This window comes from Podarcis muralis, chromosome 13 (assembly GCF_964188315.1).
Source record: "Podarcis muralis chromosome 13, rPodMur119.hap1.1, whole genome shotgun sequence".
NCBI lineage: Eukaryota > Metazoa > Chordata > Lepidosauria > Squamata > Lacertidae > Podarcis > Podarcis muralis.
The window spans coordinates 56,132,199-56,148,625 of NC_135667.1; the positions used below are offsets into that span (position 1 = coordinate 56,132,199).

The 16,427-nt window shown below is 45.7% G+C and overlaps 1 protein-coding gene across 3 annotated transcripts in view; it reads right to left on the reverse strand.

The window, feature by feature from the left end:
- Positions 1-13,927, reverse strand: part of LOC114582583 (poly(rC)-binding protein 3-like) — a 237,211-nt gene extending 223,284 nt beyond the window's left edge. For all 3 annotated transcript variants that reach the window (XM_077917658.1, XM_077917657.1, XM_077917654.1), the window contains exon 1: positions 13,760-13,927. The gene's annotated coding sequence lies outside the window, so the exon portion shown is untranslated. The remainder of the gene's footprint in view (positions 1-13,759) is intronic.
- Positions 13,928-16,427: the final 2,500 nt, after the last annotated feature.

Sequence of the window (16,427 nt, forward strand, 5' to 3'; positions counted from 1 at the left end):
AGGAAACAGCAGCACTCCACACGGCAACAATCTTTGTTACAGGTTTACTTGTTCTAGATCTAGAAAATGTTTAGAAGTGGATGTTATAATGTAGGCTGGTGTTAAAGGCAGATACCCACTCTGAAAAGTTTGACAAATACTATACTACTGTAGTTTATGTCCTAGTTTGAAATTCCGCTATTATTTCTACGCAGTCAACAAGTTTTGCATGATAATCATGCTAACAGGGCTTGTCTACTGTTAGAGTGTGGTAAGTTGGCTCCTCTTAAAGACGGTTTGGAAATAGTGCAGAAGAGCAACATGGGACCATGTAATGCCGCTCTTGAAAGAGCTGCCTATTCACTAACAAGTTCAATTCAAGATGATGGTTTGGGTCTATAAAGCCCAAGTTTTTAGCAATCCAGTGTGCTGAAGGAGCACCTCCCCCTGTCTTGTTCTGCCTGCCCATTCAAATCTGCTGGAGAAGACCTTTTGACCAGGATTCTTCAACCTCGGCCCTCCAGATGTTTTGAGACTACAATTCCCATCATCCCTGACCACTGGTCCTGCTAGCTAGGGATCATGGGAGTTGTAGGCCAAAAACATCTGGAGGGCTGAGGTTGAGGAAGCCTGCTTTTGACTTGTGATGAGTTTTCGGCATTCTGTGAAAAAATGTTTATTTTCCATCAGAACTATGGAATTCCTTGATATGGATTGAAAACACTTGTATTAGCTTCACTAAGCCAACCAATTTTATTTTTAAAACCTATCCTCACACCTTGTTGTTGTTGAGGTACATTTAATTATATCCCCACCTTGTTCCCTGGAAGGGACTCAAGGTGGTTTACAGATAAAAATAAGAACAGCCAAAACATTGGGGGGGGGGAATAATTAAAAAACATATATAATTTATTTAAAAGATACAGATAATTACAATTAAAAATAGCACGGCACCAGCCCTTTCATTAAAAGCAGTCAGTTTCATTGAAAGCAGTTGGAATAAGGAGGTTTTCACTTGCCAGCAGAAGGACAACAAGGAGCGAGCCAGTCTACTACTATTATTACTTCTTCTTCTTCTTCTTCTTCTTCTTCTTCTTCTTCTTCTTCTTCTTCTTCTTATTATTATTATTATTATTATTATTATTATATACCGCCCTATACCTGGAGATCTCAGGGCGGTTCACAGAATAAAATCAACACACAAAACCACAAAATACATAATCAAAATAAAAACAACCCAGTAACACTCCTCCCCCCAGCTTATCTAGGGAAGAAGTTCCAAAGTCTGGGAGCAGCCACCAAGAAAACCCTCTCCCACATCGCTACCAAACATGCCTGTAAAGGTGACTAGACCGAGGCAAGGGCCTCCCCTAGAAGATCTCATAACCTAGGCAGGTTCATATGAGGGAATGCTGTCTTTCAGATAGCTTGGACCTAAGCAGTATGTTATTTGGCATAAAGCTCTTCAGCCTGCCAACCAAGTTGTGTCTTAGGCTAGTACATAACTATTCTGCCACATCAGGAAGAAATTGACTGTGTAGCTGGCAGACAGAGAAAACTGTTCCTAGCTCTGGAGAAAAACCATGCAAAGGAATGGGAAACCCTGAGTAGAATGGGAGACTAGACACGGAAGTCTGCTAGACTATCCCCATCACTGCAACCCTCACCAATAGAATCATAGGATTGTAGTGTTGGAAGGGACCCTGAAGGTCATCCAGTCCAATCCCCTGCAATGCAGGAATATCAACTAAAGCATCCATGACAGATGGCCATCCAACCTCTGCTTAAAAACTCTAATAAGCAGGAGTCCACAACCCGCCAATCTCAAACAGCCCTTACTGTCAGCAAGTTCTTCTTGATTATTAGTTGTAATCTCCTTTCTTGTAACTTGAATCCACTGGCTGAAGAGTAAGGTAAAGGAAAAGGACCATTGGATAGTTCAAGTCCAGTCGAATTTGACTATGGGGTTGTGGTGTTCATCTCCGCTTTCAGGCCGAGGGAGCTGGCTTTTGTCCGCAGACTGCTTTTCCAGGTCATGTGGCCAGCATGACTAAACCACTTCTGGCACACGGAAGACCGTGACAGTTGCCAGAATGCATGGAAATGCCATTTACCTTCCCACCGCAGTAGTACCTATTTGTCTACTTGTGCAGGTATGCTTTTGAACTGCTAGGTTGGCAGGAGCTGGGACAGAGCAATGGGAGCTCACTCCATCATGGGGATTCAAACTGCCAACCTTACAATCGGAAAGTCCTAGGCTCAGTGGTTTAGAGACCACAGTGCCACCCACATCCCTACTGGCTTAAGAAACCCATGCTGGGTCTTAGTAATCACAAAATGAGTTCAATTGTCTGTTCCAGGACCTTTCCTGGTCCTCACTGGTCAGTTGTTACCTGGATCTTCATTTTTCTCCTTTTTGAAGATGGGGACAACATTTGCCTGCCTCCAGTGTGTGCAGTGCTTCACACAATTTATGAAACAAGCACTTGCATTCCACATACAGGATGGAGTGGTCACTTGTTGCCTTCTTGGTTTCTAAGTGGCAAGTTGGGTTTTACATTTATTTATTTAAATTATTTATTATCTGCTCTTCAGCAGAAGCTCATATAGCAAGTTGCAAGAATAATATCCACAATAAATACCAAAGAATAAAACAGATCACACAGCAGATAAGATTCCATCAAGAAACAAGCTAACTAAAAGGCCCAGACAGTTAAGCAGCATTTCAATTGGCACTGAAAAGAAGGAAGAGTTCTGAACGAAGGATGCCACAGCCTCCAACCATTATCTACCTTATTTCATGGCCCTGGTTCCAAGTGGTAAACAAGTTGCTGTATTCTGCACTAATGAGTTCTCCAAAAAGTCTAATGCAACAATTTATTAAAGTTTTTAATTATGTTTAATTTTTTTAAAAAAGCAAACTGATTTTATTATATCTTGTACATTGGACACCAGCTTGATATACTTCTGTAAAAGTGCTGATCCTGAATATGTCAATGCACAAATAAATAAAACAATATTCTGGTGGGTCCCCCTGACCTGTGAATAGTAATGCTGAAGACTGCCAGTTTGGGAGGAGGAATGGCAAGAGAAAGAGGCCGTGTGACTTTCCCCTCTGAAGATATTCTACAGGGGGCCAAAGGGAGTCCTCTAGTCCCCTCTGACCATCCCTTGGGGTCTTTCCCTAAGCCACAACCCCTCCTCACACCACACCTCTCACTGGCCCTGCTCTGCACCCTCCTCAAGGGTTTTTGCCTGGCTGGAATGGGCCCTTGCTTGCAAGGGTGGAAGACAGAGAGGTGTGTGTATGTTTGTGTAAACTTCTGACCTTTTTCACGACTGGATATCAGCCTATTGCACCAAGGAAAGCTTCACATACATTACTCCACCCACTTTGGCCTTGGATTCACCCACATTTGTCTCTGGCCCTGTCTATCCCTGGCATGTAGCTCCCATGGGGTTCCCCACCCTCCTACATCACAGCCCTGAAAGCATTGTTACAGGTGCTAGGAGGGATTATTTTCTTAGACTGACTGGCACTGGTGGAGGAAGGGGGTGCGGTTCGTCCCGGGTGTCATCCCTGGGACGCTCATCATGGGTGGCGCTGCCCCCGTGCTCACTGCCCTGCCCCTGTGGGATGCTTGCCCCATCCCCAGGTGCACAGCTAGCTCCGCCTCTGCTGACTGGTTCATGTTTCACCAGTGGGAGATAATAACAGGAAATGTTCCCCGAATAGCCTGAAATCTCCCTCCAGCTATTGGTTGTAATACGAAGCAGAGTTTGGAAAAATGATGCCCTCCAACTATTCTTAAAGGTAAAGGTAAAGGTACCCCTGCCCGTACGGGCCAGTCTTGCCAGACTCTGGGGTTGTGCGCCCATCTCACTCAAGAGGCCGGGGGCCAGCGCTGTCCAGAGACACTTCCGGGTCACGTGGCCAGTGTGACATCGCTGCTCTGGCGAGCCAGCGCAGCACACACGGAAACGCCGTTTACCTTCCCGCTAGAAAGCGGTCCCTATTTATCTACTTGCACCCGGGGGTGCTTTCGAACTGCTAGGTTGGCAGGCGCTGGGACCGAGCAACGGGAGCGCACCCCGCCGCGGGGATTCGAACCGCCAACCTTTCAATCGGCAAGCCCTAGGCGCTGAGGCTTTTACCCACAGCGCCACCCGCGTCCCCTCCAACTATTCTTAGGGAGTAGATAAAATCTTTAAAATCAGTTTAAGTTTGGATAGAATTTGAGAGAGGAGGAGAATGTTGAGAGTTTCTAGGTAGAATAAGATGAAACGAGTACAGGGGCTTTCCCTGGAAATAAATATTGAAGACTGTTTGCTGAAGGAGTACTTATTTACTTGTAATATGCTTTGTTTGAATATTCGTAAATAAAGCAAATTATAAATACATCATAAGTTTCCAGTGCTCTCTTCACTCAATGCAACTAAAACTCTGCAATCTTGCCCCCAAACTTCAAACTTCCTTGAAAAGAGGGGAGCACTTAACACTGTTCTAAGGCATTTTTCTTCTTCTTTACTAGCAACCAATAGCCTTGTTTGTCTAAAACCTTGAAGTGACTCTATTAATTATTTAGACACACATCAGGAGCAGGAATCCATTTAAAACCTTCTGGGAAACTCAGATATAAAGTCACATTCATCTACATTTCATTCACAATATTGCTCTTGTAAAAAAAATTATATATATTACTAATTAAAGCTCAGTGCATTAGGCCATTAGAACCCACGTGATTCATGGTAGCATAATCATCGTGCTTATCGTTTTGTGCTTTAAGTTTATTGGGTACACAAAGGTGGGGGCAGAACTGAGCAATTTGCAAAACTGAAATCAACCCAAGAATCACTTGAAACATTTCCTCTCTCCAGAGAAGTGATTTCACTATGTGTAAAGTGCTGCTCTGGCATGAAAAATGCTTCCAATCAATAATTAAATATAATGAAAGTTTGATGTTTCAGAAGGACACCCACAAAGCAGGACAAGAAAGGAACAGTCTCTTGCCTCGGCAAGGCCCCATTTCAAGTTTAGTCCTTTACACTGAAGAAAGGAATGAAGAAACATATTGCTTAAACAAATGTTTCAGAAAATTGTTAATGTGTGCAAAACACACTGAAATTGCTGTTAACTTATTTCACTAGGCAAGTCATCTCGTATACAGACATCTTTGGTGTACAGACTAGCATTCATCATTCCACTATACAATGGTACCTTGGGTTAAGAACTTAATCCGTTCTGGAGGTCCGTTCTTAACCTGAAACTGTTCTTAACCTGAGGTACCACTTTAGCTACTGGGGCCTCCTGCTGCCGCCGTGCAATTTCTGTTCTCATCCTGAAGCAAAGCTCTTAACCCGAGGTACTATTTCTGGGTTAGCGGAGTCTGTAACCTGAAGCATCTGTAACCCGAGGTACCACTGTACAGGAACATTGAGACCGTTGAGTAAATTTCTCTCCGGTCAATTTGAGAATGGCCCATTAAAAAAAAAGGTTCTAAATTAACTCTTCATGTTTCATCTTTTTTTGTCCACATAGTAAATGCCAAACTCAGCTCAAATACAGCCAAACAAACACTAACATTGCAATAATTTGGTCTTCCTTGCTGGAAAGGCGATGTTGGCGGGATGCGGAGAAACCTGTTGCCGTGAATAAGGCAAGGAGGCTTGTGGAGCGCGCGGTAGCGCGTAGGGTGGCCGCGTCGGGAGGACGGGTCATCCAACACCCATGCATACGATTTGACAAGGAAATGCTTTACCGCTGGGATGGCGTGCATCTATCTGATGCTGGCAATGATATTTGGTTGGCGGATATTTTTCAAGGCATTAGGGATTGGTTACAGGCTTGAGGGTATTGGCGGCGAGCCGGCTTACGGCTCGGGTGGCGGTAGGCATTGGCCGGGGTATTGTAGTATATTGTCATGCAAATGAGGTTGGGTGGGGGAGGAACGCCATCACCTCCCCCAATGCTTGAAGGGTAGTTCGTTAAAGGACTCCGAGGGGCGACGCCTCGTCCGAAACCTACGGAGGCTAGGGCCTAAAGCGCGCCCCCGAGCGGTAACCCCTCGGGGAGCGCCTAGGGATACACATCTCGGGTGGCTCCCCCTGTTGGTGTTTAACCCTTCCCGGTCAGACCGGATAGTCGGTTAGGGGCCAATGCCTAAAGCCAATACCCTTTTTACCTGTAATCAATAAAGTTGTGGCCATTTTACGCCCAATTAACCTAAATTCTGTGTCCGTTGTCTTTATTTATTCTACAGTGGGGGGGGAGGGATTAGCCACGCAATGCCCATTCCGAACTTCAGGAGGAGGGGGGGTTGCGGGCAAACGACCCCGCCCACTCATAGGGAATTCCCTTGATTTACATCCCCCCGCGGCGCCAGCCAATCGGCTGGCGGCGGGGGCGGGGCCTCCCAGAGGCCACTTAAGGTCGGGGCAGCCCTCGGCTCGCCCCTTTTTTCCCTAGCAGCTGACCCGGTTTCCCACCCACCCGCCCTTTAGGTTACACCTGACATTGCTATGGGCTTCGGCTGGTCGCCGCAAGGGGCCTGGTAGGAGTTTTTCCATTTGGCGAATTGGCTGGTTTTTGGTGCCACTTGGTTTTTTCGCCTACCTCGTAGCAAATCGTCACAACTCCCTTGGTTTTGGCGGTAGGCATTGGCCGGGGTATTGTAGTATATTGTCATGCAAATGAGGTTGGGTGGGGGAGGAACGCCATCACCTCCCCCAATGCTTGAAGGGTAGTTCGTTAAAGGACTCCGAGGGGCGACGCCTCGTCCGAAACCTACGGAGGCTAGGGCCTAAAGCGCGCCCCCGAGCGGTAACCCCTCGGGGAGCGCCTAGGGATACGCATCTCGGGTGGCTCCCCCTGTTGGTGTTTAACCCTTCCCGGTCAGACCGGATAGTCGGTTAGGGGCCAATGCCTAAAGCCTTTTTACCTGTAATCAATAAAGTTGTGGCCATTTTACGCCCAATTAACCTAAATTCTGTGTCCGTTGTCTTTATTTATTCTACAGTGGGGGGGGGGGGGAGGGATTAGCCACGCAATGGCTTTTCTGCTTTGCTCCGAGGCTCCTTGCCATCAGTGAACAAGCCCAGAGATGCTCCCAAGCCTAGAGGGAGGAAGGGGCCGTGCAGCTCCCAAGTTTCTCTCATCAAGCTCTAGGTAGCTTCCCATCTCAAGCATCCAGCAGCATTCTGCAAAAGCTAGCTACTGAAATGAGAAACTTCCTGGAGCCTCCATGCTTTTGACCACCTCTGTATTTTGGCCCTTGGGCTCTACTCAGCAGAGGCAAAGGGCCTTCTACAAAAGCCCAGCATGAAGTGAAATAAGATCCTGTCCCTTCCTTGACTCCTCTTGCACGTACAAAAGACTGGAAGATGGAATGGCTGTGGTCTTTTCTATCACTTCACAATAGGCATCGGAGAAGGAAAATAATCCCTCCTTGCTGCTTTACCCCCTTCCCTAATGCCTGGTACTAAGCCATTTGTGACGCGAAAGGAGAAGGAAAAAGGAAGAACCGTGTTGCAGATTGCGACGGCTTCCTGGTTTCTCACTAAGCAGGAGATTGGCTGTACGGAAGCCTGACTCAAAATTGACAAGTTAATTAACAAGTTTAATAGGGTTAAACATTTATTTATCCAAGCTTTGTCCAGCAAGTTACAAAGACTCCAAGGGATACGAAGAAGGAAAGAAGTCAACTATACTTTGTACACATGACCCATTTCTCAAGTACATGCCGGTTTAAAAAGCAAGCTTCTTAAAAGCCTCAACATCAGGAGTCAGCAGTTATTTTCACTTAGGATGTTATACACTAATGCCCTTATTTGGTTTTTGCAAACTCATTAATAACAAGAGAGTGCTTGCATCTGCCACTTTGTAACTATATCTATTTTTAAAGAAATAATAATAATGAAGGGAGGCTGGAGCCACTCACCCAACAACATAAACATTGTGTTTACTGTTCCATTTAACACTGCCTCTCCCACAACTTTAGGCAGTTATGCCATATGGGTTAAAACCTAGTTCTAACCAACACAAAGCATTTGTGATTGACTGAGCACTTTCACCTGTTTGCATACAAAGCAGAAATATCCAGAGACCATCTAAATTCCTTCTGCAAGACTATGAAATAACAATGCTTGTGTGTGTAAGACCAGAAACTTGTTTCCTCAGAAGAAATGAACATGGTGTCCAGCAGTGGTCCAATACATTCTGGTACACAAGGAAGAAAATGCAAATGGAGCCCCATAGTTGTAAATTTATATAGCAATACATGAATTACTATACTATTTGCTGCCCTGGCTGGGCTGGTCTTGATGGTATCAGTAGTGAAAGAATGAGTGTCTGCAAATTCTGCCTCTTGTTTCTCATTTTAAGGGAAGATTGTGCTAAGAATGGGGGAGAGGTGACAAAAGATAAGGAGCTAAGATGTGGAGCATCACCTGATAACTGTTCTAACAGAGTGAAGTATTTTGGAGGAAGGCTAGTTTCAATTTAATGAAGCATTCACTTTGGCACAAAGAAACCAGAAAGTTGGGATGCTGATCAAGGGCAACCTGACAAAACAGAGTATGAGGCAAAAGGTCTGAACTATTTTCAGTGACAGATTGTGTGAAAATGAGCTGGGGCAGCCTGCAGACAAACTATGCGATCACCCTAACAGCAGCTAATGACACCTGCTTCCAGGACTGCTAGGCGTGTGCCTGTTCTTTGGTCTCTCACTCTCAACTTTTCTTTGTCCTCAAGCTATTATTTTCATGTGCACACCCAAATTGGTGAAATGTTAACAGAACTGTAACAGTGAAATCCTATATACAGGTATATCTATTCAGAAGTAAGCTCCCTTGAGTTCAGTTGGACTCACTCCCAGGTAAATGTATATATTGAATTGCAGCCTAAATCATTCATCCCTCACTGGCTTTCTGTATACTTAAGGTCCTCACAAATGCTATTCAAGTATCTCACATATATAGTCATAAATGTTGCAAATCTCTTTTTTAAAAGAGGCCATGAGTAGAATTTGTCATGTATGTTTGGAGAGGCACTGAAAATAATAATTCTAATCAATACCATAGTTATTTCTAAAATGAGACGGTTGCTCCCATTCCCCTGGAGCCACTGTGCTGCTGAAGTGGGGTTGCTGTGGTATCATTGTGTGCTGTGACGCTATTACAGTATTTCACATATACAGAGTCATAAATGTTGCAAATCTCTTTAAAAGAAGAGTCCATCTGCTATATCATCATTGTGTTACCATGGTGTGCTATGATACATGGGGTGTGTGCTGTGGACATGCCCAGATCATTGTGATGTCACTGATTGCCTTTGCTCCATGTTTGGTGGACTGTGGTGGAAATTATGTGGTATGTATGTACTTATATCTTTCCCCTTTCCCACAAGGCTGAGCAGGCACTATGGCTGTGCGATATATCATCCAAAACCAGGTTGAAGTTCATATTGTGATATTGGTTTCTTAATTTTTGACCTGGCAATATACTGTGGGGGGGGGGGAGAGTGAAGCCAGCCAATGCCTCTACATAGCTCCATCCTTATTTCAGATGTGATGTTTAGCTGGTGTTACATGGCAATGCTGAAAACCAGATATCACCCAACAGGTTTTGCCAGTTGCTGTGCCTGTATATCTGCAGTGCATCTAGGGATCTGGTGTAAGATTGTTCTGTCGGACTGCTCTGCACATCTTTGTGCTAAGAAAAGACATTTTATCAGTTTAGCTGTCCTTTTCTGTACTTTTCCAGCACTACAGCATCCGTCTTAGGATCAGGTAACCGGAACTGCACATAATATTCCAAATGGGGTACACCACAAATTTACTTTAAAACATTATGATACTTGCTGTTCTGTTTTCAGCCCTTTTCCTAATAATGAACATGAAAGCAACATTTAAAAAAAACAACCACTGTTGATCGCTGCTCTACACTGAAACAGTGTTTCCAGGAAACTGTTCACCACACCGCCAATATAACTTTCCAGGATACTCACATTAGTGCTTATTATCAAACATCAGGTCTATCAGTCCACTGAAACATCTCTCCAATTGGGGAAAAGTTTATGGCTTTGTAATTCCACTGAAGGTACTACTTGGTCCTTAGAGTTATTTGAACAATACCATTGTATTCATTTTACAATATGCTGTCATTCAGCATCAGAACCAGTACCAGACCAGCAGGGACACTTCCATTGTTCTCGGAATGCTAGCTGCTGACATTCCATTTTGGGCATGTTCTGTCCTTTGAAATACTGCTGTTTCCATTCATTGTCTATAGCAATATCTTAGATACTATAATTCTGTTGAAATGCCCTTCCCAGTACTGTTGTATTTCAGACTGTTAAAACCCCTTTGGAGATATCTGTTCTAATGACAGTTCATCGTTGTTCTACTAAGTGCTCATTTCCTTGAGTATGTGATCTTCAGATGAAGGATGGTATATAAATTTAATAGATGATGATGATGATGACGACTTAAAGTTTCCTGCATGTTTCAACTGTTCTGTTAGTCTTGTTTCCTTCATTATTACAGTATTTCTCCTTCTATGTTAATCTCTTGTGTTGCCTAGGAGGGCCTGAAAAGCATTGCACTGTAGTGCAGAAGTTAGGCTGAGAAGATCTCCTGGGCAAGGTCAAATTCAATGTCATCAACTTAATTGATAATTATTTTACATAGTAATTTATTTCAGGGTTGTTGTTGTTGTTTTTAAAAAATGCCCCTGAATATTTTACATTCTATGTTGACTTTCTAAACAACCAGTCCAAAAGAGTTCCAGAAGCTGTGGTGGTGGTGGTTGGTAATATCAATTTGGGCTCTTCTTTAGGGGTCTCTTCTGTTCTATGGGGAGGTTCCCCCACCTGCCCACCCAGAAGCAGCTGTGCTGGGTACAGCATTTCAAAGGCGAAGTCAACCATAAAGTTTTCTCTACCTTTGATTTTCAACAGGATCAGAGAAGAATCTAGGAACTTCTAAGGCTTCCTTCCTTCATTTGAGATGAGCACTACAAAAGCTCATCTCCAGACCTGAATCTGGTGAATTTTGGTGGCATTTCTGCACAGCAGTGAATCTTGTGGCACTGCCAAGGTGATGATTCCCATGGGATGAAGCAGCGAGGTCCCAGTCTCACCTTCTGAGAGCTACACAACAGGTTTTCTAGTTCAACTTGGATGACTTTTGTTTCAAAATGAGCCAACTATACTTGGTAATACTAACTAGGCTACAAAGGCTCATATAGTTTATCAGATGCTAATTAAGGGTGTGAGTCATCTGAAATTGAAAACGTTTGTAATCCTCTCTATGGAGAAGTTAAGGATATCTTTCAATAACCTCCCAATGAAATCAGTGGGATAAAAATGTTCACAATAGGCTGAATTCTGCCCTACATTTGCCTTTTGTAGTGTTGGATGTGAGTGCACCTCACAAGCATTGTGATTTCATTCCGTGAATCATTAAACTGCATTCTAGTGTGCCATCGTGAAATGTTTTCATATTCAGATATTCAGATATTTTAAATGGCAGAAACAACAACAAACCTTCCCTTGTCACATTATGTTTTAATACTAGTTACAGACTAGTTAGTAAGTAGGAAGAGATGCAGAAGCTAAAATAGTTATCTGCCAGAAACTTCCGATCTACTTCAAACTATGCACTGTGTATTCTATACAAGCGCTTGCTGCAAACAAAGCAAATAACATATGAGCAGTAATAATAGATTAGCCACAACTGGCCATAATACTAAACATATAAGAAATATTAATTTTCTAAAATTGACAAAGCGCTCATATACTATGCTTACATTCACTCAATTTCTGATGCCATTTAAACAGCTGAACATTTTTTGTATTCCTGCAATGAATAGCTAATTAGTGTAACAGCTATTTATTAGGTCACAAGTAGCAGGCAATGGGATGGTTATGTTGGGAGAGCACAATCTGTATACTTTTCTTCTACACAGAAGTAGGTTTTACACAGTATTTTTTAGGTTGTGTTTACACTATTTAAGATTCAGGTGTTGGTCTTTGAAATCCGTCTAGAGCCGTAGTTCCCACGGGGGGGGCAATTAGATGGGGGGGGGGCAATTCAAGAATGAGTTATTAACAGTGTATGTCCTTTTAGGCTTCTTCCACGTGAATAGTTCACGTTTTGAATAATAAGAATTATATGCCATGGGGGAGGGGCATCAGGATTTTAGAGATGCTTAGGTGGGACATGGCCAAAAAAAAGTTGGGAACCACTGGTCTAGAGGCATTGTCTATATGGGCCAGGAACTTCATAATAATGTCAGCAACACCCCATAGTCGCCGGTTAGTTACAATCTAGGTTAGAGGTCTCTGCCTGTCTCCAGGTTTGCTGGTGGTCTCTTTTTGGTCAAAGGCTAAAATGAGCCAATAGCTTGTTATATTGGATAACTGATAATAAAAAGCTTGTTATATTGGATAACTGATAATAAAACAGGCAGTTGATCTGAATTCCTGTAGGTCAGGATTGCTATCTTTCTGACTCAATACCACACTCCCAAACTTTTATTTAACCTAAATTTGAAATGAGCTGAGGTGAGATGGCATAGACTTTTGGTCACCCATACTTTCTATTATATTGTTTGGGTCTGTCCCAGCCTGCATCACAGCTACTGACTTGCGCATCCACCACTAATGTAACTTGAAGGAGAGGAAGAAACTATGCATGCATACTTTAAGTGAACAAAGAAATTTTGATTCAAGTTGTAAAATGCCACACCACACCTTCTTATTCGAATACATGTAATAGATCTGCATCTCTGAACCCAAATAAGATATCACTGGAAGTATCTATCTCTCTCTCTCCTTAAAAAAACACAACTGTTTTGGCAATCATTTAACAGTACCGTCTCCATTTTTCAAAAAATGCTGTTGAGAGGAAGGGATCACACCACTGACAAAACTCCCTGTCAGGTTTCAGCAGAACAACATAACTTTGTGATTCGCAGAATTGAACCTGCTCGCATATGACGGAAGCGGCATCCCCCCCCCCCCGAGCCCCATCGGGACGCGGCAGGTCTTCCTCCAAACAGCCCTTACATTGCCTTAAATAGAAGGGTCTTTCATGGGCGCAGCTGGGATTTGCGGGGGGGGGGCGTTGTTGAGCTTTTTTTTTGGAAGATCACCCCAAAAGTTGTTCAGCTTTTCTTCGGTGATAACGGGTCAAAATCCCGCCCTGAAAGAGGACCTTACCGGGGGGGCAGGGTTGGGGGGGGGAGGATTCTGCTGGGGGGGGGGCAGAACTTGAGTTAACTGAGTATTATTCCTTTTCAATAATTGGGAGGAACTGCCCCCCTCGGCTACAGCCCCTGGGGCCACGGAAGTGGCTTTTCTTAATTGCCCGTTCTTGGGGGGGTTGGCTATTAATGAGCCTGTCAGATCAAAAGAAACGGGATCCTCCAGAAGCCTGGGAGGGGATCATTTCGCGTGCTGGGCACAGCTTCCCTCCCAATCCTGCTCCGGTCCTCCCTCGGCGACCCCCCTCGCCCGCCCCGGGATGGCGTCCCGCGAGGGCGGGCAGCTCTTCGCCGCGTGAGTCCCGGGAGAAGCGCCCCGAGGGAGAGCCGCGCAGGGCGCCGCGGGAAGCGAGGGCGAGATGCGCGGCGCTTCCCTGCCCCGGCTCCCCAGCATCAACCCCACCGGCTTCTCCGGGGAAGAAGGAGCTGGTCGGAGCGCGGAAGCCGAGGGAGAAGGCGGTGGCCGGGGCTTCCATGGATCCCACCCCGAGAAAAGTGAGGGAGAGGCGCAACTCACCTGGGGAAGAGGCTGCGGTGGGAGGAGGGTCTCCCCGGGCGGCCCCGAGGGAGCGGAGAGCAGCTCCGGGACACGAGGCGTGAGGCGAGCGGAGCGAGGAGGCGAAACCCAAACAAGCGGCGAAGCGCCGGCTCGGAGTGGCGCGAATCCGGAGTGAGGAAACAGCAAGAGAGGAAGAACTGGCGCTCCTGGCGCTCTGGGAAGGGAAGGGCGGCTGTTGGGCGGAGGGTCCCGCGCTTGGGGCGAAGGCGCCTCTTTCCCCGCTGCTGCTGCTGCTGCCGCCGCCGCTGCCTCCCTCGCTCCTGGCTGCCTCAGACCGCGCTCTCGCGCTCGCTTCGGCGGGCGCGCTCCTGTGCGCAGCGGCGACGGCGCTGGCGCTGCTGGGCGCGGCGCGGCGCGGCGGCGGCGGCGGAATTGGCTCCTCAGCAGCGCCCTGCCCTCGGCTCAGGCGGCGAGGGAGCGGGGCCCGGGCCCAGGGCCCCCTCTCTGTGGGGCTTGGAGAGGGCGAGGAGGACCCCCTTGCGACTGGGCCTCTGGCTCTGCCTTCTGCTCCGGAGTCGCCGGCGAGGGACGACGGCGCCCCCAACCCAGCGGGGCTCAATGCCGCCCTGGGCATCTCCTCCGCCAGGTGCGCAGGGTCGCAGCTCTCAATGTAGCCATTCAGTCCGTGTTCATTGGGCAACGCTAAGTAGGAGCGATCCCTCAGTGAACAGATGGGAACTGTCAAGTTCAGGGAGCAGGTAATGTGGAACAAGTCTGGGAACGGGAAGATGCCTTCAGAATGCAGGCAGGAATCCCACCACACATGCAGCTGCCACGACCCCCCTGGAGTGGGGAGAGCTGTGGCGAGGACTGAGGCCCCCACTTGCCAGCAGGGCACTTATGGCTGGCTCCCTGACTCAAGGGACTCAGGGCAAAACCACCTGGAAATGGGGACAGAGGATGCACCACGGCTGCAGTGCCCCCAGAATGGTGCTATTTCATATTTCGCCTTCTGGCACTGGCACATTTACCAAAGATTGTAGAGTTTTAGCTGTATGACTGTTGGACACTAAGGGCTCATCCAGACATCCTTTTGCACTCTGCTTTTCAGGCACATGTCCAGGCTTTAAAGCTCCATGTCCAAACCAGTTTTCCTTCCCTTTCCTTTTTTGTTCCTGTATTTCCCCCAAGAAAACATGCACTTCACCACTGAATGGCAGCCCACAGAAAACCCAACTGCTGTTTGCTCTGATTCAGCAGTAAAATGCAAGTTTTCCCAGGGAAAGTTGGAATAAGGAAGGTTTGCATAATGCTTGAAACTGGGGAAGTTCATCGCGCTGGAAATATGATGCTTTATGGGGACCCTAAGAAGAGTCCTGCTGGGTCAGGCACATCTGGCGTAGCATTCTGTTCTCACAGCACCTCAGCAGACTAGAAGTAGAACTGAAATAATAATGCTTCTATCAGGCAGGGGTTTGTTTTTGTTTTCTGTGGTGCTGAAGGTAACATGAAAGCCATCATTGCACGTTTTGCACATTTATGCTGGAAAGTTCAGTCTGGTCAGCAATCAGTAGCCTTTACCTGGACATGAGAACGTCAGTGAAGCCATATGGTGTTGGCTGAGGTAGCAGAGCTCACGGTGGCTGGCTAACCTGACTCAAAAATAAACACTTGCACCCCATTCACACACAAAAACAACTCTCACTACAGCCAACCAAAGACAACCAGCCACACCCTAAGCCACACCCAACCTCTCTCACCACCAAGGAAATGCAATGAGGGAATAGTAAGAGAACCCATACAAGTAACGTTGACACAACCCTTCTCACACACTAACAGAAGCATAACCACCCCACTCGCCTCTCCACTCGCCTGTTTTTAATATTCAGTTGGAAGCCGCCCAGAGTGGCTGGGGAAACCCAGCCAGATGGGCGGGGTATAAATAATAAATTATTATTATTATTATATCCCCCTTCACCACTTCTTCTTCTTAATTTTTTAAACCAGTTCACAAACCATGAATCTATACATTGATCACTAATAATGAAACATATGTTGTAGATAGTTTTCCACATTTATTATTTTTTGTGAAATACAAATGACATGAGAAAACTTGGTATATTTATTTGTATAACATTATTCTTGTTTATAAAACTCAAGTAAAAAAAATAAAAGAGAGAGAGTGAAAGAGAGCACACTGAAGTGCCTCACCATCCTGGCTCTAAAAGAATAGAAAAGTAAACTAAACTATTGGAAACTCTGGCTAGGAGTTCAGTTATTGAACTCTTGGCTGAGTTGGGGTGGGATTTCATGAATGAAAATGGGGGAAATGCTCCCCCCCCTTTGCACCCCCTCCTCCTGCTGCTAATGGTGTTAGCAATGGCAATGGTGCTCTTTTCAGCATCCAGGGGCTCACAGCCACCATAATGCCCCCTCTATGAGGGGGGCACAAAATCGCTGGCTGTCAGTCTTCCCCTGCCTGTGAAATTCACCCCCTGAGAATCACCAGGACCTACTCCCCATTTTGCCACCTGCAAATGGGACAAATAAATGGAAATTTCAACCCAGCACTAGTTTGAAAAATGCTGGACAGTTAACTATAACATTAATCTAAGTTCTATCATTATTAACTCAGAAAATGCTAGTCTGTTATAAACTAGGGTAAGTACAGTGGTACCTTGGGTTA